At 39.8% G+C, this 22,859-nt stretch overlaps 1 pseudogene; it reads left to right on the top strand.

The window, feature by feature from the left end:
• Window positions 1-21,034: 21,034 nt before the first annotated feature.
• LOC114696293 lies at window positions 21,035-22,045 on the top strand (annotated as a pseudogene).
• The last annotated feature ends 814 nt before the right edge of the window (window positions 22,046-22,859 follow it).

Raw genomic sequence — 22,859 nt, 5'->3', positions numbered from 1 at the left:
AGGTAGAGGATAGTACACATGGCATACTGTTCAAAGGTTAACTAGAATGAAAAATGTGAAAGAATTGTTGTATTCAGTGATTGGAGGGTGGCATTTCACAGATATCTAGACCTTTCTTTTTGTTTAATTGCATTTATATTGCATTTCCACTATAGCAAAACTGGTGGTCTCTCTTTTGGTCAGTACTAAAGACTGAATTCATTTGTTGAAGTCCTCATCCTAATTTGACAGTATGTGCAGCTAAATTATTTGAGAAGTAATTTTGCTTAAATGAAGTTATAATAGTTTGGCTGTAATTCATGAGATCATTGTCCTTATAAACAAGGAAGATCACAGGAGATAATTTTGCATGCACTCATAAAGGGAGTCACTGCAGACAAATCAATCAAGTACCTTACTTGCCAGAGATATTTCCCTGTAAAGCAACTGATGGTACCTTACTCTCAGACTTATAGTTGTTTGGACCATAGGAAAAATAAATTTACACTTTTAAGGCATCCAGATTGATATATTGTAATGACAAACACAATCACCAATAATGCCATTAGGTTTCATTTTCCAGCCCAGGAAAATGGGAATACCTGAATCTAAATAATCTGTGTCCATGGTTGTATTTTCTAGCCATTGTCACTGAATTAATATCAACTTCTCAAAGCTTAAACTGCAGCATCCAGAGAAAAAGGAAGCTGACCTAAGCCGTCATTGGGATTCTTCTTAACCCTGTGGTCTGTGACTCAGAAAAAGAATGTCAGTGTGAGAAGGCTGGAAAGCACCCAAATGAAGATGTTATTATCGTCATTACTAGAGGCAAGTGTTCAGGAAACTGGCCTAGAGGGCGTTTCAAGTTGTGTTCTAGTGCAATGACATTTTACAAGGGTTTTGGAAGTACTTGAGAAGGTATAGTCAAGAAAAAAACTGGCAAGGGAGAAGTGTGTTGGAGAACACTATTTTTTTCTTCTCAAAAAATCTTTTCAGACATCTATCCCTAGAGTCTAGTCTGATAACTGTAGTCTCCACTTCACATCCAGGAAACTCCTCTTTGCAACAGATGTAGACCATTATAGGAAACCACAAACAGTTGAAATGCAGAATTGTGTAGTCCCAACTGGTACATTTATGATAATGTAACCATACCTATGAAGAAACTTTGTAAGATACAGAGGAACAGAGAATGTTGAAAGACTGTGTCTCTTAGGAAAGTCAAAACCTTCACCCACAAATATGACTGTATAAAAATGAGCAAAAATACAAGAGTATGCTTGTTAACCTGGATAGGGAGTTGTGGTGAGGGTAGCCCAAGAGGCTTCAAGCTGACACAAAGGGCTATAGGCAACTGAGGAATACTGAAAACTGGAGAAATATTCTTCTCAGGAAACGAACACACTAATCTCTTATTCAATAATAAATGGTCAGTCAAAAATATAAATATATATTTTATTTATATATACATATATATAACGTAACAACAAATAATAAAAAGAGGCTATGAATTTGGAAAAAACAATAAGACGGGTATATGGGAGGGTTTTTTAGGAGGAACAGGAAGGAGGAAATGTAATTATATATCAAAAAAGTAAAAGAAATGTCTCTTTTTATAAATATATGTGTATTTGGCACTATTTGAAATTCCATTTGTCATGTATATTTTGATTAATGTTATTCTGGGTATTCTGTACTGTGTAGTCTAATTTCAGTAAAAAAAAAAAAAAAAGTTCATGAATAAAAAATATGCCCACTATAAAGTTGCATATTCTGAGAATCAATGAATGTATTCAAATGAAACAAAAAATTGAGATTTTTACCCAGTAAATTTGGTGAAAGTGAAATTTAACTTTTCAGTTTGTATTTAGCTGTCAGTCTGAGTACTGACAGCTGGACAAGCTATCAACCTTCTGCACCTGTTTCCTACGTTACCTTTTCTTCTCTCATTCAACTACTACAAGACTGTAGAAGTGATGGTCTTATGGAAGTGTACAGCAACTGATATGCTACCAAGAGTGCCAAGTTCACCATCAGTGGCAACTTCAAAAATGGACTAGCTCTCATATTTTATGCAACTTACCATGATTTACCCAGGATTGTCAGAAGAGATGAATTTAAGCCAACACAGGGGAATAAATAGTAGTATGTAGACCATGTACTTGACTTATAACCCTTTGCATTTCAAAACAAATTCTTTTAACTATTTCATTTTGTGTGTCATAAACTTTTTTTTTGTTTTTCCTGTTTGGACTGTCTTTGTCATTACAATTCTTATGAAATTAGTATTACTCAAAATTATAAATGAAACCGTATTTTTAAGAATATCAACATATGACTTTCTTTCTAGACACCACTTGCTAAAGGAAAGTTAGGGGTATAGAAAATGTCCAGTTTTATTAAATCAGAAAACAAGGAGGCAAAAACAAAAAATAAAACACAGAACAAAAATAATTATTTGCCCATGATTGCAGGAAATTTATTCTTAAATCTTAGTGTAGTTGGCTCTCATGAAGTATTTCATAGTGGGGTATTGTTAACAAACAAAGGAAAAATGTTGTTGTATTTATTTATATATATTTAGTGAACTTTGGGGACTCAGCTAATGGATTAACGAGAATTTTTTATACAAGGCAAAACATTTTAAATAAAATATAATTGTAGTTTCACTGTATACAATGAGAGGTGATCATTTCTGTACTGGTTTGCTTCTCTGTTGCTGTAACAAAACACTGACCAGAAGCAACATATGAGAGGAAAGACTATTTGGCTTGTAAGTTACAGCCCATCACTGAAAGAATCCAAGGCAAGATGTCAAGTCGGGAACCAGAAAGCAACAACTGAAGCAGAAACTATGAAGGAACACTGATTGTTTGTTTGCTTCCCCTGGCCTGTAAAGCTGTTTTTATTAAAACCCAGGCCTACCTACAAATGTATGGTACTGCCTAGTGGGTCCATATATCAATTAACAACCAAACAATTCATTATAGACATAGACACAGACTAATCTGATGGAAAAAATACCTCAGGTGATGTTCCCTCTTCTCAGGAGTTTCAAGTTGAAAATCAAAACTAAATTATGGCAATATTCATCCTTCTTTCTCCCATTCAACTCTCCACAGATCTATCCAACATAATACCTTTCATATTTCATGTCAATTTTTGTTCTTTAAAAGACACAGAAAGAAACAGAGAGAGAGGAGGAGAGAACTATCAATGCTTCCCATCTATGTATAGGTGTGGAGGCAACTACTGAGCATGGGCTACCTACTAGTGGACACACCCCCAAAGAAGAATCCTATCTTCCCAAAAAGCTATCAGCTGGCTATAGCTCTTCAGCTTCAGAAGACCTCATGAGCTCCCCTCCTTTCCTTGTGGGGATTTGGTGGACTTGATCTTGTTCATGTCGTCTATAAGTAGCCACAGCTGTTGTGAGTTTATGAACATAAGAGCCATATCTTATCAAGAATACTTTTCAAGCACTTCATAGCACTCTTCCTTACCCTTTTATTCTTAAATTCTTTCCAACACCTCTTTCATGATGTTTCTTGAGCCTTTGAGCAGGATGTTGATATAGATATTCCATTTACAGCCGTATTCAGTCACTAATTCTCAGTATTTTGTCCACTATGATTGTTTAACATTAACCTCTACCTTATGCAAAAAGAAACTTCTTTGAACTAGGTGGTGAGCAGAACAAATATATGTGCAGAAATATAAATGTGTGGAAGGCAGATTGATAGCATGACCACTTAGAAAAATAACCGTGGTAGTTTTCTCTTGGTCTTAGGACCTCACTAGCCATATGTTTTTAAATGTGTTCACAGCACCAGGCATGGATTTGCTTCTGTAAAGCAGGCCTCAAATCCAGTCAAATCCAAAGCAGTTGGTTGTTACAAAATTATTGTGCCACTTTTTCATCAGTACACCGTGGGCCTCTCAGGTCAGTATTGCAGATTGCTGCATAAGATGGCTTTTCTTCTCTCCTCCCCCACAGTGGCCTACATAGTAATTTATGGCACTATGAAGCTAGACACCAGGGAGAAAAAAAAAAAAAAACATTGATTTATTAAAAAGGTGAACTTCAAAATTCTTAACCCCCCCTTTTTTATAAACTGTGATTAGCTTGTATTTTATTCAAGTATACAATAATTATACCTTATGTTCCATACTGCATGTTGAAAATTGGATTTTAAAATGTGTTGATAGAACAGAGTTCTTCTCTAATGGTACTCTCTGCTTTGTATCGTATCTCCTTGTGGTCAATTAGCCACCAGGAATTCTTTATAGGACAGTTAGGATGAAAAAGGATCTCCAGGGAAATATATTTCAATGCACTTGAACGTAGGAATGACCTGCAGGAAGGATAGAAAATAAGAGCAAACACATTGACTGAAGATCTAAAGTATGTAAGGTTGTTTTGTTTTGTTTTGTTTTGTTGTTTTTCTGGTGTTTCTTCATTCTAACTGCAATCTATAGGATTGTTCACTAAAATACCATATAAGAAAGAGTAACCTAAAATACTGTATGAGAAAGATTAACCTACTGTAATATTTTCTTCACTACCAGGCTTTTGCTGTTTCACTCATCTTGACTGCATAAATTAATGAGCCCACCATTCTCTGAGAAGCATATAAACTATAATGGACAAATATGCCAGTGCTTTTACAATTAAGACTAAGGGTAGTCACACCTCCAGGAAAAGACTTCTGTCCTTAGATAAGGAATGAGGAAGGATAGCAAAAGCATTGAGTTTAAAGTCAGACAGACTTTCCAAGATAGGAGATATACTCAATGCAAATTTTCATGGCCTCAAAATTGTGCCACAAGCCAATGCTTTCTAATTTACCTTTAGGTTTTCCCAAACTTCATACATTATGGCCAAACAGAAAGTGAAAAGTATAGTTCTCACTAACAACAACAACAACAAACTTATTGGAGATCTGAAATAAACAGAAACCCAGGTGAACTAAATTTCATAACTTACATCCTTGGTGAAGAAGCAGGATAGGAGAAAGAAGAAACCTTCTTAAATGAGATTGAAAAGAAATGTTCACTACCTGTTTATCTTTGAATAGATACAAATGGGCTATGAAGACAACTTAGAACTCTAAGGAATGCCAGCAACAGTTAATTCATATTCACCTATAAACTCTTCTCTACCTATTTTCTCAACATGAAACTCAGCATGCTGACATGTGGGGCAAAAGAAGCACATACTCCTGTATGAAGCATGTGGGAAGTTCTTCAAGTGTTAAGTAGGGTCTACCTGAAGCCTAGACCAAAAAATAGAACTAAAATCCGTATTAAAAGATCTTCCAGCAGACAATCCAAGTCCTTACACAAAACACTGCAGTGGTTCCCCTAAAACAAGACACAGAACAGGAAAACAAAGAACTCTCCCAAATTTAGAAAAAAAATAAAAGAAAGAAAAAGAAACAGAATTCAACCGTGGTCCCCAATCTTGCATTCAGGCAGCCAATCCGAGACATAAATCACAGTTCGGGGATCAGGTGATAATGGTCTAAGGAGAGAAAAAAAATGATCAGATTCTCATGCTTAATTGTCATATCCTGCGAGGCATTTGTAATTCTGTACTCAGTTCATGTGAAATCAACAGGATAATGTATTAAAATCTCAACAAACCAACCTCTCTATAACTGCTAATTGTAGATTCTCCTTCTATGTAACTAATAGATCTCATGGTAGATTCCATAACAATAGTTGACAGAAGGAATGTCTCCTTTAATGTGGGCTAACGTTGGGCACGTTTAACTCTGCCATTCCTTCATACAGCATCCATCAAACAAGCATAATTTAGAATACATAGAAAGACAATATGCAATGTAAGAATAAAAAAAGAAATAAGAGAAACAGGTTCCCAAAATGACTCAGATTTGGAGTTAAATGAAAAGAGCTTTAAAATAAATATGTACAGAAAATAGTCTTATGCTGACCACTGGAATCAAGTTGAACACCCAGACATCAGATCATACCTATGGACAATTGAATTAATAAATAATTTAGAAATACTTCTGTAAAAAAATAAAAAAGACAGCACATTCAACTAATGTTGCTGGTCAAACTGGATCGCTACATGTAGTAGAATTCAAATAGATCCGTATGTATTACCCTTCTCAAAACTCAACTCTAACTAGATCAAGACCTGAACATAAGGCCAGATGAACTGAACTGCTAAATGAGAAAGTAGGAAATAAATAGTTTTGAACATATTGCCACAAGAAAATACTTTTTTATACATAATACACAGACACAAAGAATAACAAATAATAAATGGAACCTTATGAAACTGAAAAGCTCCTGTATGGCAAAAGACACAAACATTCAGAAAAAATGGCAGGCTACATAATGGGAAAAAATTTACCAACTGCACACCTGATAGAAGTCTACCATCTAAATAATATTTTAAATGGGCATCAAGAAAACAAAGAACCCAATTTAAAAATGGGGTACAGATCAAGATAGACAATTCTGAAAGAGGAAACACAAATGGCTGAGAGGAATATCCTTAGTCATCAAGGAAATGCAAATCAAAACTGCTTTTAGATTTCATCTTATACCAGTCAGAATAGCCAAAAATCAATGAAATAAATGACAACTCATGCTCCAGGGATGTGGAGTAAGGAAAAAATTCAGTTTGCTGAAAGGAGTGCAAACTTGTACAGCCACTTTGGAAATGAGGGTAATGGATTCTCTGGGAACTGGGACTAGACCTTCCTCAAGATCTATCTATATAATTCTGGGACATATATCCAAAAGATTCTGTATCCTACTACAGAGATACTTGCCCGAACATTTTCATTTACACAATGGAATATTACTCATCTGTTAAAAGAATTAAATTCTCAGGTAGATGGATTGTCTTAGGGTTTCTATTGCTGTGAAGAGACAGCATGACCATTGTAACTCTTATAAAGGAAAACATTTCATTGGAGCTGGCTTACAGTTAAGAGGTTTAGTCCATGATTGTCATGGCAGGAAGCATGTGAGCATAGAAGCAAACATGCTGCTGGAGAAAGAGCTGAGAGCTCTACATCAGCATTTGGATTGGCAGACAGCAGACACTAGACCTGGATTGATCATTTGAGATCTCAAAGCTTTCCCCTTAGTTATACACTTCCTCCAACAAAGCCATACCTACTTCAACAAGCCCGTACCACCTAATAGTGCCACCACCTATGAGCCAAAGGAGGCCAATTTCTTTCAAATAACCACATGGATAGAGCTTGAAAAAAATTATCCTGAGTGAGGCAACTCAGACCCCAAAAGATAAATATGGTATGAATTCACTTATATGTGGATGTAAGTTCCTAAGTCTTCAATCAGCAGACTCTAGTCTGCATAACCACAAAGGTTGGATATAGAGCAAGCTACTGGAGGTGGAGGAGGGCTATCTCCCTAGGAAGAAAAAATAAAATAGATAGCTACAGGTGTTTATGGGCCTGGACCTGGAGGATCAAACAAGGAGGAGGGAAGAAGGGTGCAAGGGAAGGAATGTGGGAGGAACAATTAAAGCTAAGGTCTATTTGATGGGTCATATGAAAACTTGACACTGTAGAAGATTTTTGAGAATATATATATATATATAGTGTGTGTGTGTGTGTGTGTGTGTGTGTGTGTGTGTGTGTGTGTGTGAATGAAAGTGATCTAAATGAAATCTAATAATGGAGGAGACATAGCTTCAACTGGACATTTTCTGTCACCAAATGAAGCCTCCATTTCCAGGATCAGGTTATATCTAATTGAGTTTTTCAACAAAAGAGTCACACAGAAACCTCCAAACAGCCCAGAATATTGCCCGGGCTATTGGTTGCTTTCCAAAAGTGGATGTTAAGGTCCTATTGTTGAACAAAACATCTACACAATTTGTTGAATATGGAGAAGTTGAGCTGATGCCTAACTAGAGCCTCCATACCTACTGACTAGTGTACATCATACTGGACAGTTTTCTGCAAGCTACCAGAGGAGAAAAGTAAACACCAACCTAACTACAAATATTCTGATCTCTAATAGTGACCTTTCTGCAAAATGCATGTACAATAGTGGCAGAGATCTTCTGGTATTAACCAACCAATACCTGCTTAGATTTAAGGCACACTCCATGAGATGGAATCCATGCCCTACACAGGTGGCCAGGAACCTAAAGTTAGCTAGTCCGTGGGCCTAGGAGAACTCCAAATACTACTGTTCTTCTTAATAAATGAAGCAATAAGATGACTACTAATGACAGTCTGCTATATTCATATAACAGTGTCTTATTCAATCATAGTCAGAGAAGCTTTCTCCTGCAGTAAATGGGAACAAATGTAGAGGCCCACAAGTGGACAGTGGACAGAGAGTGAGAAACTTTGAAACAATTAGTCCTAAATGGGATGTCTTCATTAAATCCGCCACTTTAGAGCTCAGGGAACCCTGTGGAATGGAAGCAGAAAAATGTTCAGAGTCAGGGGTGATGGAGGACACCAAAGAAAGAATTCCTTTCAAACACAGCAGGATCAACATACATATGAACTCACAGGGACTATGGCAGTCTGTGCAGGTGCATGCATAGGTCTTGACACTGAGAGGAGAAGTGAACATAGGCCCCTATCCTAACCAAGAAATGATCTACAATTATAGCTGCTCACAAAGGAAAAATTACTTTTCTTGAATGCAGTCTCACTGGGTATACAAATCACACTTAAGGGCAGACTCCATGCCCACCAGCAGATGGCAAACACAAAAGCAATACCGTGATATTTGGAAAAGATTGTTGTCTCACAATGCTTTGTCTGGGATTTTTGCTCTAACCTTGCATGTCTTTTGCTTATTTACTAAGGTTTCCAGTTTCTTGTTTTTATGAGACTTTTGTGTGTGCATACATATGAGTCTCTGTGTTTATGTGTGTTCTTTCAACTTTTTTCTTGTTTCTTTTTCTCCTGTTTGTTTTGTCTTCATTTGGTCTAGTTTTTTTTTTTAATTTTACCATATTTTATCATTATTCTTTATATTATATTATTATTATCATTTTAGATGCCTGTTTGTATCTAATGAAAGAGAGAAAGAAGTGTGGATTTGGTTGGGTAGGGAAGTGGGGAGAATATCTGAGGAATTAAGAAAGGTGAACTTGAAATCAGAATGTGTTATATTGAAAAATTCTATTTCCTCTTTTTTTTTTACAAGAACAGATCATTTTAATGATTTATGTTAAATAAGAGTTGTTTAAATCCATTAGGGAAAAATTAAAATTATAAGCACTTCTACAGAAGGAGGTACAATCTCAAGAGTTAAAAGCTTAACTAAAACCAACTGCATAAAAATCATCATTTAGAGCACTCAGAAATAGTAATACTAGTGGAGAAAAGGAAAAACTGAGAGGGGCTAAAGCATAAAAATGAAACATGAACAGGAACCACCACCAATGTCGTTTTAGGATACAGGAATTCACAGAAAGGAAAACACACAAACTTGAGAAAGAATGAAACCCTGGGTGCAACAGAAAGCAACTCAAAATTAGAATTTAAGAAAAAAATACAATACAATCCCCATATCTTAAAGGGCTTAGTACAGATGTTACCTCCCCCTCCAAGATTCAGGATGAAATGTGAGTCCAACACAGGTAAGAGTTGTAAACTTTCAGAACTATTCACAGTGGAAAGCCAGCATCAGGAAAATACTTTCCTGTTCTTGCAATATACCTGACGACATGAGAAAGTAGTATGTCAAAGGAGGATTTATGCAAAGCTTACTTTTAAATAGTCAGCAGAATATCATACTTTCATATTATGTGGGTCTTGAAATGATTAGCTTCACAGCCTCCTGGTGTTCTGAGTAAGGGCAGTTCAACACAGTGGTTGTCAAGCTGCCCTGTCAAGCTCCTGACAACAAAACAATGGCCCCTTCATCACCTCCTGCAGATCATAGTACTACAAACACCTCAGTTTCTGGGAAGATTTATCAAAGAATCCATTTCATTAAAAACCATTTTAAAAGCATAGACCCTGTCCATTCGAAATGAGAACATGTAAGATAGACAGGGCAAGGTGCCAGTGTGCTCACGATCAGGTAGTGTCTTCTCTATTTCTCTGCTTTCACCACTTTGCTATCATAAATAAGCCAGTTATGTCTCAATATGTACTGCTGTGGCTTTTGTGTAGGATATGGTGAAAATGTTATGAATTGAGCAGTCTCCAACTTTTGCCTGCTTAGGGTGTGGATTTTGGTGAGCAGGGAAATGGGGAGCATCAGAGAGGAGTTAGAGGGGGAAAGCATAATCAGAAAAATCTATTTTCAATTTAAAAATTAAATTAAAAAGAAAACAGTCTTGTGGGAAAAACATACTAGAAAATGGTAATTTTTTAGCTTTTTATTAATTCTTTGTCGATTTCATATCATGCATCCCAATCCAACTCAACTTGCTGTCCACTCACTTCTGTCCTCTGTTCTTGTGACCTCCCCCCAAAACAAAAAAAAATAGTTAAAAGTAAAACAACAAAATAAAACAAAAACAAACAAAAATCTCAGCATGGAAGCTGTAGTGTGACCCAAGGAGTTGCACAGTGTAACCTTTAGTCCATATATTTATGCTTATAAGTCTTCTTTGAAATGAATCAATGGTCTGGTTCAAAGCCTCGGCAGGATGCAACAGAACGCAATTCATAATCAGAATTTAAAAAAAAAAAATACGCCCCAATCCTCATACCTTAAATGGCAAATCCAGATGTTACCCTCACCTCCCAAATTCAGGATGAAATGTGAGTCAAACACAGGTAAGAGCTGTAAACTTTCAGGACTGTTCACACTGGAAAGCCAGCATCAGGAAGATATTTTTCTGTTCTCATAATATACCTGATGACATGAGAAAGTAGTATGTCAAAGGAGGATTTATACAAAGCTTATTTTTAAATAGTCCTGTCCATTCAAAATGAGAACATGCAGGACACATGCCAGTGTGCTCATGCCCTCCAGGGCAGCTCACCTGTACTTCACCCATGCAGCACAGAAGAGCTGCCCCTACTCTGCCCCTCATCCACCATGTGATGACATGGGTGAGGGAAAGATGCCCTTCCCTACTCTCAGCTTGATCCCTATGGCAGGTGGGAGAGCTGGTCCTCTCCCTCACTGACTCTAGCACAAGGGAGAGTAGGCCCTGCACCTCACCTGGGGAGCACACTAGAACTGACCACGTGGGTTCTACTACCCTATGGATACTGGGGCCTGACTGTGACTCCTCTTGGATATCCTGTTGTTGTCCTGTGTCATGGAGATCCTGTAGCTTTGGATCTGCAAGTCTGGCCTCTTCATATACTTTAGCAGTTCATAGATGAGGTGGATGTTTGTGGTGGTCTAACTCGGAGCCCTGGTTCTGGGCCTGATGGTATCTGGGTTGGTTAGCCCACAAGCTTTCTCTCATCATTGCCACTTGGGTGAGCTCTAGAAGAACTCTTCCAACTGGCTCACTCAATGCAGCAGGCAGCAAGGAATGGGGCCAGTTCTGCTCTCACATCCACAGGACCTATCATGAATAAGTGCCTTATATCTCCACACATACTATTACAGCCTTTGTGTAGGATATGAGGTTCAGTCCATTATCATCATGATGGGGAGCATGGCAAAATTCAGGCAGACATGATGCTGGCCACATCTTGAACAGAAGGCAACAGGAAGTGGACTGTGACACTGGGTGCTATCTTGAGTATAGTAGACCTCAAAGCCTGCCCCCACAGTGACACACTTCTTCCAACAAAGTACTCTTACTCCAACAAGGCCACACCTCCTAATAGTGCCACTCTCTATGAGATTATGGGGCCGATTACATTCAAACTAACACACACACACACACACACACACACACACACACACAACCAGGAGATAATACCCACACTATTTTCTCTTTTCCTTTTACCATTTCACATTCATATATTGCATACCCAGGATGTGGTAAGGAGCTACAGAATAATGCAATGAGATTCTGCCTCTATTCTTTGTAGAACCCATACTATCTTCTATGCATGTACACAACTACTCTTTATGTTAAATGGTTTGATATTATCCAACAGATTTCAGATGGTCATTTGTTGTTGTTTTTTTAAATTTCTTTGAATTTTTTAATTTTTAGTTGGATAGTTTCTCTTGACCTCTCTCGATGCACCGTTTCTTTCCTATCCTGTGTGTGGATATTTAGTCCTTAAATGAAGTTTCTGTGTATATTATTGTACTTTTCTATCTTTTCTTCTTGGTTCTTTTTACAGTTTTCATCTCTGCCAAAATCTTTTGCCGGAACATGGATGAGGGAGAGAGATACCACCTTGCCCCTTACTCTGTGTACGTAGCCCCCTACTGCAGACATGAAAAGCTGGTCTTGGGATCATGAGAGTAGGAGAACTAGTCCTGCTCCTCACCAGCTGCAGCACGCAGAAGAGCAGGTCCTGCACCTTGCCTGGGCAGCACCGTAGAGAGCTGACCCTGTCGACCAGGGCACAGGTCATTTGCCCCCACAAACATGCATGGGAGGTCTGACTCCATTCCTCTTCTGCCATACTGTGGAGTGGGTTAGGGAGAGAATCTCTCCCTCCTCCCTTGTCCCTCACCACCTGTGGCAGATGGGAGAGCTGGCCCTGAGGCATGAGAGTGAAAAAATTGGCATGGCCCCATACCAGCAGATGCACTAGGGAGAAAAAATCAGCAGAATTGAGGTAAAAGCATCTGGGGAGATAATAAATGGAGTTTCTTTTTTTGTTTGGGTTTTTTTTTTCAAGACAGGCATTCTTTGTGTAGCCTTGGCTGCCATGGAACTAACTCTACAGACCAGGCTGGCCTCAAACTCAGAGATCCATTGCCTCTACCTCTGGAGTGCTGGGATTAAAAGCATGTGCCACTGAAATGAAGCTTCTTGATTGCATTCCACAAACAATATTTGCTCAAGTCATAGATTGTGTGGACTATAAATCAGTAGCTGAATACCATAGATTCAATCTTAAAGACTTAGCAAGAAGAGGACAGAACCATAATTCTGAAACAAAGAGTACCTTTGTATATCTTATCTGTATTTGAGGTGGGAGAAAGAAATGGTCCTAATCCTGCTGACAATCAAACCTTCAGTTCATAAGAAGCATACAGATGCAAGCAAAAATAAAGATAAAAAAAAGACAAAATCCAGAAAAAAAATAAAATTCTTTGATCTAGCTTTGGTCTCTAGTGACAGAGATTAAAAAACCACTACAGATAATATCTTCTTTTGAGGAAACTAAAAGTTGAAATCCCATTGTCTCTGGCATCTTTAGGGATACACACACACATACACACACACACACACACACACACACACACACACACACACACAATTGTCAGAAGACATTATGCTGGAGGCAGGCTGTCAATGGTTTGATCTCAGTAAGGACCATGTACTTAAGATATCTCAACACCTGTCAGCAGTTAGGTGCTATTTTCAGACTATTTATCTTAAAGCATGAACTTCGATCAACCACCTGTGATGAAAGCAACCCAGGCTAAACACAGAGAACGATCTATGGGTATCTCTTTATTGAAGGAGGGATCATGATGTTATGTCCCAAGAGTTCAGGCAAGCTGGCCTTAGGCCATTTCAATGACCTAAAGTCAAGAAAGGATGATGTGTGATGGCTGGTCCCTTAAGGAATTTGTAGATGGTATACTTCAACAGCTTATTTTTATTTTATTTTACTCTTACTTAGGACTTTTCCCACGGTAACCCAGGGATCACTCTGGTATATGTGGAGCAGTGAAAAGAAACTGTAGTGAAAAGATGAGTCTAGAATAGATTCTGAGTTCACTAAAAATACATTTTTTTCTTTTTTTTTAATTAACATAATTTTTATTGATTCTTTGGGAATTTCACATCATGCATTCTAATCTCACTCATTTTCCAATCCCTCAATATCCATCCTTCATTCTTGTAGTGCCCCCCCAAAGAAAAAGATATAATTAAAAAATAAATAACAATAAAATAAATAATGAAAATAACATAAATTTTTAAAAGCAAATAAGAACATTAATTAAAAACAAACAAACAAGAAATAAAGACATTTCACTCCACCGTCTTTCCTACCTCTCTATCACCTCTTTATTAGTCTTGGTGGCATTTGGAGTTGTGTGTACCATGCAATACACTCTTTTGTCCACATAACTTTACTTGCAAATGTTCATTGTTTAATGTGTTGTTGGTCAGATTCAAGGCCTCTGGCTTCTGGTACACCATCACTGAAAACTCGCCTAGGATATCCTGCCTTTTCTCTGAGTCAGAGATCCTATGGCTATGGTACCAAGGAACTAGTCTCTGCATGATCCCCAACAGGTCATAGATGTTGGGGAGTGCCCACTTAAAGCCCTGGATGTGTGTCTGGGTGGTAGCTGGTTTGTTCTGACTCAGCTGCTAGGACCTCTCCCTTCAGATGAGTGGCAGAGCCAGCTCTTTCACACCCACGGTAAGGGGTGGCACAAGCTTTCCCAAATATTGGGCTAGGAGCCAGCTCTTCTACTAAGAAATGGGACAGCTTTCCTGTGCCAGGGTCATCAGGGTCCGTTATCTCTTCAGGGCAGTGAACGGGCTGGGCCTGTTCTGCACAACCCTTGTGCTTCAACACATGGTTCCAATGGGCCCCTGTGGTAACACAGGACAACAGACATCAACACAGGCCCCAGCTGCAGCAGGGCCATGGACCCAGACATAGCTATCAGCAGCAGCTTGAGCCCAGAATGTCACCATGGCCCTGGGTAGCAGTGTAGGCCTTTCAGATCATCATGGGCTCAGCAGCAGCATGGTTCCCTGTCTCCAATATGGCCCCAGATGGTGGCCCAGACCCTGGGCAGGCTCATGGCCTTTGGTGATAACAGGAGCCATGGACCTCAACACAGACCCTGGCTGTGGTAGAGCCATAGACCCAGACATGGCCCTCGACAGCAGCTCAGGCCACGTGGACACTATGGCCACAGGTGGCAGTGCAGGCTGACAAATGGACATGGCCCCTGTTACAACACATCCCTCAGTCCCCAACATGGCTACAGGTGCATCTGTGTGTCCTTTGATGGTGATTCAGGCCATGGACATCAACACAGATGCAGGCTGCAGTAGGACCATGAAGCAGGCTGCAGGGTGGCCCTCAGACACCACCATAGGCCCAGAGAGGGGCCCAGACCTCTGGCTTCTATATAAACTTCCATGGTAACGGGCACAGCAACTGCCCTTTTACCTTGGCTACAGTAGGGCCACAGACGCAGACATGGCCCTTGGTTAAAGCTGGAACCTGGACAACTTCATGGCCCCAGGGGTAGCTCAAGCCACTCAGATTGGGATAGCCTGTACTGTGGCATGGCCCTTTGGCATCAATGTGGCCTCATTTAGCAGCCTACACCCTGGGCATCCTCTCTCTTCAGTGGTAACAGGAGTCCATGGACACCAACACAGATGTGGCTATGGCAGGTCCATGGACGTAGACATGGCACTTGGTAGCAGCCCAGGATTGGATGTCACCATGGCCCTGGGTGATAAGCAGGCCTCCCACATCACCCTGTTGCTCACTGCCCCCACCACTCTCCAGAAGACATGAATCATTCTGTCTTTCTCTTCTGCACCCCACCATATACTCTCTCGCTATAATATCACTCTACCATCTGGTGCTCAAGGATCTTTTCCCTGCCTAGGGCAAATGGCTCTGGGTGGACAAGACTGTCCATCTCCACCTGCTCAGTTCTTCTAAGAATACATTTTTGATCTATCCATATAAAAGGAATGGCAAATATTTAGGTAGTGCTACAACTACTTGGTTCTAAGACTCAAGATAATAATAGAATAATAGTAAAATTAAAACAAACTGCTCTACTTCTAGAATTTCAGAATATATTCACTGAGTGAATGATCAGAATCCTTAAACCTATTGAATAATGACTGTATATTGAATTGCATTGTATATTGATTCCTGAGAATTTAAAACATTCATCTTCCAGTATGACAGAAAATGAGTATCTGGACATATGGTTTATGAAATAGTCCTGTCCACAATAACTCACTTACCTGTAAGTCAGCATTTATTTATTGAACATTTGCTGGTACATGATATTAAAATGTATGCAATGATAGATAACATTCTCCTAATGAGCCCAGTCTACTAGCAGAAATAAAACAAAAACATAAGGATTACCAAACAAGGGAAGATTACATCTTGAAAGAAGAAGAAAGAATAATGAAGTTTCCCAATGTGAGTGGAGTTTTAGTTCACAGAAGGAAATTGTTCTTGTCAAAAGAAATAAATTCAAAAGCACAGGATTTGTTCAGAGGATAATATACAGTTACTGAGCCGAGATAGAATTATATTGTGAAGAGTAAGTACCCCTGAAAACCAGACCTCTAAAAACTTAGATGTGTGTAGCTAATATGAGAAGGAGTTCAAGAAACTTGAGAGAGTGAGTTATAAATTCATCTGAAGAAGAGGGGAAAAGCTAATAAGGAGTGAATTAATGAGTGGGTTGTCACTTTGGGCAAATAAGACACATTCCCAACAGACACCTACTGAGAGACTGAAAATACAATTCAGACTTGCTGTCACAGGGAAAATGGGGTCATTATCTATCAACTCCCATCTGTCTTTGTGTCGTGGCATATTATTTTAAGGTGTGTTATGTGGATGGAGAATTTCTCTCCAGCTCCCACCAAGTCCCACCAGTCCTGGAGCCCAGTTATAAAATAAACACACAGACTCTTACATTATTTAACCTGCTTGGCCATTAGCTCAGGCCTATCATTGTCTAGCTCTTACTCTTATATTTATCCCATTTCTATTAATCTATACTTTGCCACGTGGCTCGTGGCCTATCGGTACCTTACATCTTCCTTGTCCTGGCGGCGGCTCCAGCCGTCTCCCCCTCTGCCTTCCTATTCCCTCTTTTCTACTCTCTGTTAGTCCCACCTATACTTCCTGCCTGGCCACTGGCCAATCAGTGTTTAATTATACAGAGCGATATCCACAGTACTGTTACTTTTGTTTAAGTTGCATTTGTTTAACTCTGTGAAGCTGTGTTTCTTTGTCTGTCTAAAACACCTGATGGGGTAAAGAGTGGAATGGCCAACAGTGAGGCAGGAGAAAGAATAGGTGGGGCTGATGGACAGGTAGAATAAGGAGAAATCTAAGAGGAAAATAAAAGAACAAAGAACGATAGAAGGAGGAGGACTTCAGGGGCCAGCCACCTAGCTACCCAGCTACACAGTCAGACATGGAGTAGGAAGGAAAGGAAAGATATACAGGAATAGAGAAAGATAAAAGCCCAGAGGCAAAAGGTAGATGGAATAATTTAAAGTTAAGAAAATCTGGCAAGAAACTAGCCAAGCTAAGACCAGGCATTTATAATTAAGAATAAGCCTCTGTGTGTGATTTATTTGGGAGCTGTGTGGAGGGCACCCCAAAAGAGCCAAAGAATAGAGAGTCGAAGAGCAAAAACATTTTGTCACCCAACATGGGGCGAGAATAAAAGAAAATCTAACAACATCTTTGGTTATGGGTTACTTTTCCTGAGCACTAACACCAAGACACTTTAAGCAGACATGCTTCTGCAAATAGAGAATGCACTCAGGCAAGCAGACATGGGTACTTAAGGCAAAAATCCTTTCATGTGTACAGAGAAGTGGCTCTTGGAGGTGCAGGCAAGCCATAGGCAGAACACCATCTTTAAAGAGGAGGAATCTAAAGTACCAAATAGGAGTCAACCTCACAGCCCTTGTGTTCCTTTTATCTACATTCGAATCTGTAGACATTTTAGAGCCTTGCATCCTTTGGAAGGAGAAAACTTTGCTTGAAAAGGAGTCTGCATGTGGCAGGAACTGGAAAAGAAGACTGAAATAGGCAGGACATTGTGAATCATCCAGAATGAGAGTGCCAATAATAAAAACAAGAAGATGATGGACAGGAGTGTGTGTGTGTGTGTGTATGTGTGTGTGTGTGAGAGAGAGGGGGGGGAGGGGAGAGAGTGAGAGGGAGGGAGGGGGGAGACAGGGAGAGGGAGAGCGCGCGTGTGTGTGTGTGTGTGTGTGTGTGTGTGTGTGTGTGTGTGTGAGAGAGAGAGAGAGAGAGAGAGAGAGAGAGAGAGAGAGAGAGAGAATAGCTTAAGGAAGCTTGTTCAGATGAAGAGATAACTGATGGATGGACAGTGAAGGATACAGGAGATTCTGACATTTTCAGTCTGGGAAAATGTTAGTTACATGAACAAAAACAAATCCAAAGAGTAGAATATTAGGGCTTCTTTTTTCCTATTTTAACTTTAATTCAGCATTCAAAGCCTTTCTAGATTTTGGTCTGGGCTACCATTAATTTAGAACTTGTAGCCATCTCTGGGTGCTCTTCTGACGTTCTGTGCCCAGAAGGACAGGGTTGGGGTAGAAGGCACCATCATAGCCATCACCTCACACTAAACTACAGGCTATTTGGTTTTTGGTTTTGTTTTTTTGTTGTTGTTGTTGTTTTCTTTTTTTCTTTTTCTTTTTTTTTTTTTTTTTTTTTTTTTTTTTTTTTTTTTGATTTTTCGAGACAGGGTTTCTCTGTGTAGCTTTGCGCCTTTCCTGGGACTCGCTTGGTAGCCCAGGCTGGCCTCGAACTCACAGAGATCTGCCTGGCTCTGCCTCCCGAGTGCTGGGATTAAAGGCGTGTGCCATCACCGCCCGGCTCGCTATTTGGTTTTGATTTCATTTTTTATTAAGCATTTACGTTTTTGATTTGGATTTGTTATGATTGTGTTTCTCACTATAAAATTACAAGTCTGTTCTCACCTATAAGGGCAGTCTGGTCTAGGCAGAGAGTAAAAATTCTCCTCAAGTAGAGTTCAATGCTGTAACCACCCTGACAATAAAGAGGCCTTCATCCCACATGTTGTCAATGTACCTTAATCCTTCTCAAGACATTTATAGCTTTCCTGTTGTTTGTTTACACTACAAATGCACCTGAAAGAACATTAGGACCTCCTCCCTCTTTCTCAGGCTGTTTGCTTGTTTGCTGGCTGGCTAGCTGGATAGATGGTTAGATGGATGGATGGATGGATGGATAGATGGCTGCATGTCTGGTTTGTTTACTGTTGAAAACATAAACACTAGTAGGGAAAAGCTCCAGTGACTCCTCAGTAGATTAAGAGTATGGATTCCCAGCAACTTTGGATTTCAATTTTTTTCTTTGGAAATAGGAAATTGTGGCCAAGGTACATTTGTCTTGGCTATTTTAACTCCTTGAAAAACTAATATGACAGTACAGAACACTGTCATTTGTTGTGATAATAATAATTTGCAATAATTGTGATTTCTACCTTGGGGCGGATTGGACCAGTACAGAGTAGGGTCAAACCACAATGGCACACAAATGCTGGATAACTACAAGTTGTGAGGGAATCTCTGAAAGATGAGCACCTCCACCTATAGATTTTCCAAGCAAGTTCCATTTCCTCCTAGAAGAGTTCTGATCCGAGCCAAGAGTGCCACCTACCGACACTTGAATGCTAAATATTTATTAGACACTTTGGGGGTTACACATATTTTAGAAATCAGTTGTCCAAAATCTTGAAGTATCATTGTTTTAAAAAAGGGGCATGAAGATGAAGTGTGTCTAAATGTGTGTGTGTGTGTGTGTGTGTGTGTGTGTGTGTGTGTGTGTGTGTGTTTGCCTGTGGAATGGCTCGTCATAGACTTGTCCTCCATCTGTGAGTTCTCTTCAGATTCTCTGTAGCAGGAATCTTAAAAGTTCTCACCAGTTCCGCAGCTGGTCCTGTTTCCTCAGACTGGAAGCCTCTGAGTCCTCAAACAGAATGAATCCCAGCTGAACTGTGCTGCTTCAAAGACTGAAAGCTTATCCAGCCGAATGCTTAAACAGCCACATGCTTAACCAGCCAAACGCTTAACCAGCCAAATACTACTAGTTTCTGGTCCTCATGCCTTATATACCTTTCTGCTTTCTACCATCACTCCCTAGCATTAAAGGCTTGCTTCCTGGGATTAAAGGCGTGAGTCACCATGCCTGGCTGTTTCCAATGTGGCCTTGAACTCACAGAGATCCCAGATGGATTTCTGCCTCTGGAATGCTAGGATAAAAGGCGTGTGCTATCACTGCCTAACTAATGGCTTTTCTGTTCTCTGACCCCAGATAAGTTTATTAAGGTACACAATATTTTGGGGAACACAATACCACCACAATTCTCTATTCTTTTTTTAAATTTCTACTTCTTCTTTGTTACCTTTTTGTCCTTAATCTAGTTTCTTTTTAACAAGTTCCTCTTTCCTGTCTAACACAAACACACACACACACACACACACACACACACACACACACACTTTTCCCTTTTGAAATTACAATTTTTCTTTATTCTTCAGAAATTCATATTTGTATGCAATGGAGTTTGATCATATCCATCTCCATTTCCCTCTTCTAATTCCTCCCATAGATTTTATATGTCCCCTCCCAACTTCATGCCTTTTTATTAAAACCATGACACATCAAGATCAATGAACATATTAGTATGGAAGGGGGAAAAGTTCACAGGCTCCCATCCCTAGACAAAGAAATGAAGGCAACAAATGACTCTGGGGAGAAAGAGAGATAAGCCCCTTTGAGAGATAAGCCCACTTATTGGCTGTGCAATACAGCGTGGTCAGCCCTGAAACTGTGTACACAAGAAAAACAGACTCAGCTGGCCTAATTATATATATTGTGCATACACACACACACACACACACACACACACACACACACACACACTCACTCACACCCTACGTATAAGATTGTGTGTGTGTGTGTGTGTGTGTGTGTGTGTGTATGCGCGCGCGCGTGTGTGTGACAGCAATAAAGAAAATTTATTCTTGAGAAGAGTGAATATGAGAGGGGCTGGAAGGAGAAAATGGGGGGGCAGAAAGAGCTGTAATTCTACTTCAATTAAAAATATTTATAGAGAAACCCTGTCTTGAAAAAACAAACAAACAAACAAAAAACCATTATAAACGCCCTTTCCACTCGGCCATTCTCCTGCATAGGAGGAAGCCAACATGCCCAGATGAAATGGTGTGATCCTGAAGCCCCACTTTCTTAAGAATTTGTAGCAGCGAGTGGACGCTTGGTCCAACCAGCTGGCAGACAAGACCCACAGACACAAGGCCTGGCAGGAGGAGGTGCTACATGGCCCCTCATCCCGCATCCAGTCTCATCAGCACTTATTGAGGTGCCCGACAGTGAGATACCACACAGAGGTCCAATCTGATAGGGGCTTCAGCCTGTGAGAATTCTAGGTAGCTTGTATCCATAAGAAAGTGGCTCACCCCAACTGGATCAGGCCCTCTGGATAAGTGAGACTGTCGATTAGCTTGAACTGTTTGGGAGGCCCCTAGGCAGTGGGACCAGGACCTGTTCTTAGTGCATAAGCTGGCTGTTTGGAGCCTGGGACCTATGCAGGGACACTTTGCTCAGCCTGGGTGAAGGAAGGAGGGGACTGGACCTGCCTCAACTGAATCAACCAGGCTGAGCTGAATCCCCAGGGGAGTCCTTGCCCTGGAGGAGATGGGAATGGGGAATGGGTTGGGGGGAGTGGGGGAGAAGGGAGGACAGGGGAATTCGTGGCTGATATGTAAATTCAAATTAAATTATAAAAATTAATTAATTAATTTTTTTAAAAAAGAAAGTGGTTCACACTCTGTGGACCCAAGGAAGCGCAATAAACCCACTGAATCACTACAGGCCAATGCGCAGCGCCCAAAGGAGTACCTCTCTCCAAGTTCATGCTTCCCCCAGGAAGCCTCCTGCTCCAAAAAAGAGAGGTAATTCTGCTGAAGAGCTTAAATTGGGCACCCAGCTAACAGGACTGTGATGCCAATCCAGAATGTTTACAGCAAAATAGAAAGCCAGAGTCATCACAGATGTGGAGAAGAACTTCAAGGCTTTTGCGCGTCTTCTCATGACCCGACACCCAGCTCTTTGGCACATGAGCAAAACTGGTGAAGGAAGCTGCAGAACAAGATGTTGAAAAAAAAAAAAATGTAATGTGCTGTTGGAGTATTGCAATAAATTTTCCATAAAGGAGGAAAAATTATAAACAAATTTATTGGGAAAAAATCTAGGCCTTAACAGGTGTTTTGTCCTTCCAGGTATTTTAAGTCATCATCATTAATTTCAAAGGAATAAATCTCCAATGAAAGAATTTTGCACTGGATTGAGAAGCTACTTTGGAGCATATGTCCTCAAATCTTCAAATTGCATAACATAAAATTTGCTGTACATTTACTCTTAGCACAGATACTAAAATGAACCTCTCCTTTTGAGTAGTATAGTGGGAACTGGTGAAGAAGAATTTAATACAACGCTCATCTATGGCCCCTGCCAGGCAACCACAAAATACAGGACTAATCTTAAGCTTCAGTTTGCTTATGCTTAAGAAAAAATATGCCTTCCACGAAGAGTGCATTATAGATTTTATTTTGCACTGCCTCCCACTGGATGACTTAGGTCTCTCCCCATGGTGATTATTTACTCCCAGCTTTAGCAGGACAATGATAAGCAATTTCTAAGCAAGAATGTTCAGCTTTTACTGCATTCCAGGTAGCTTCATCCAATCTACTACAGGTCATATTTTTCCTTATTAACAAAAGGTCATACATTAATTAAATATTTTCTCATGCTTGTCAAGGATATCTTAATTTAAAACCAAGATCTCCTCACTTCAAACAACTTCCAATAAAATAGGCAGCTAAACAGACAGTGCCTGATCACAGATCCATAACTCAGGAGTTGCCAGCTCTTAATGAAACTAATTGCCAAGGCAGCATATTCTTCTGAAATGCACCATAGGAATGAAGGAGGAAGTGGGCTATAATCTTGCTATTGAGTTTTCTT

Source organism: Peromyscus leucopus, chromosome 2 (genome assembly GCF_004664715.2).
Source record: "Peromyscus leucopus breed LL Stock chromosome 2, UCI_PerLeu_2.1, whole genome shotgun sequence".
Classification (NCBI taxonomy): domain Eukaryota; kingdom Metazoa; phylum Chordata; class Mammalia; order Rodentia; family Cricetidae; genus Peromyscus; species Peromyscus leucopus.
This window is presented reverse-complemented; position numbering and strand designations above follow the sequence as displayed.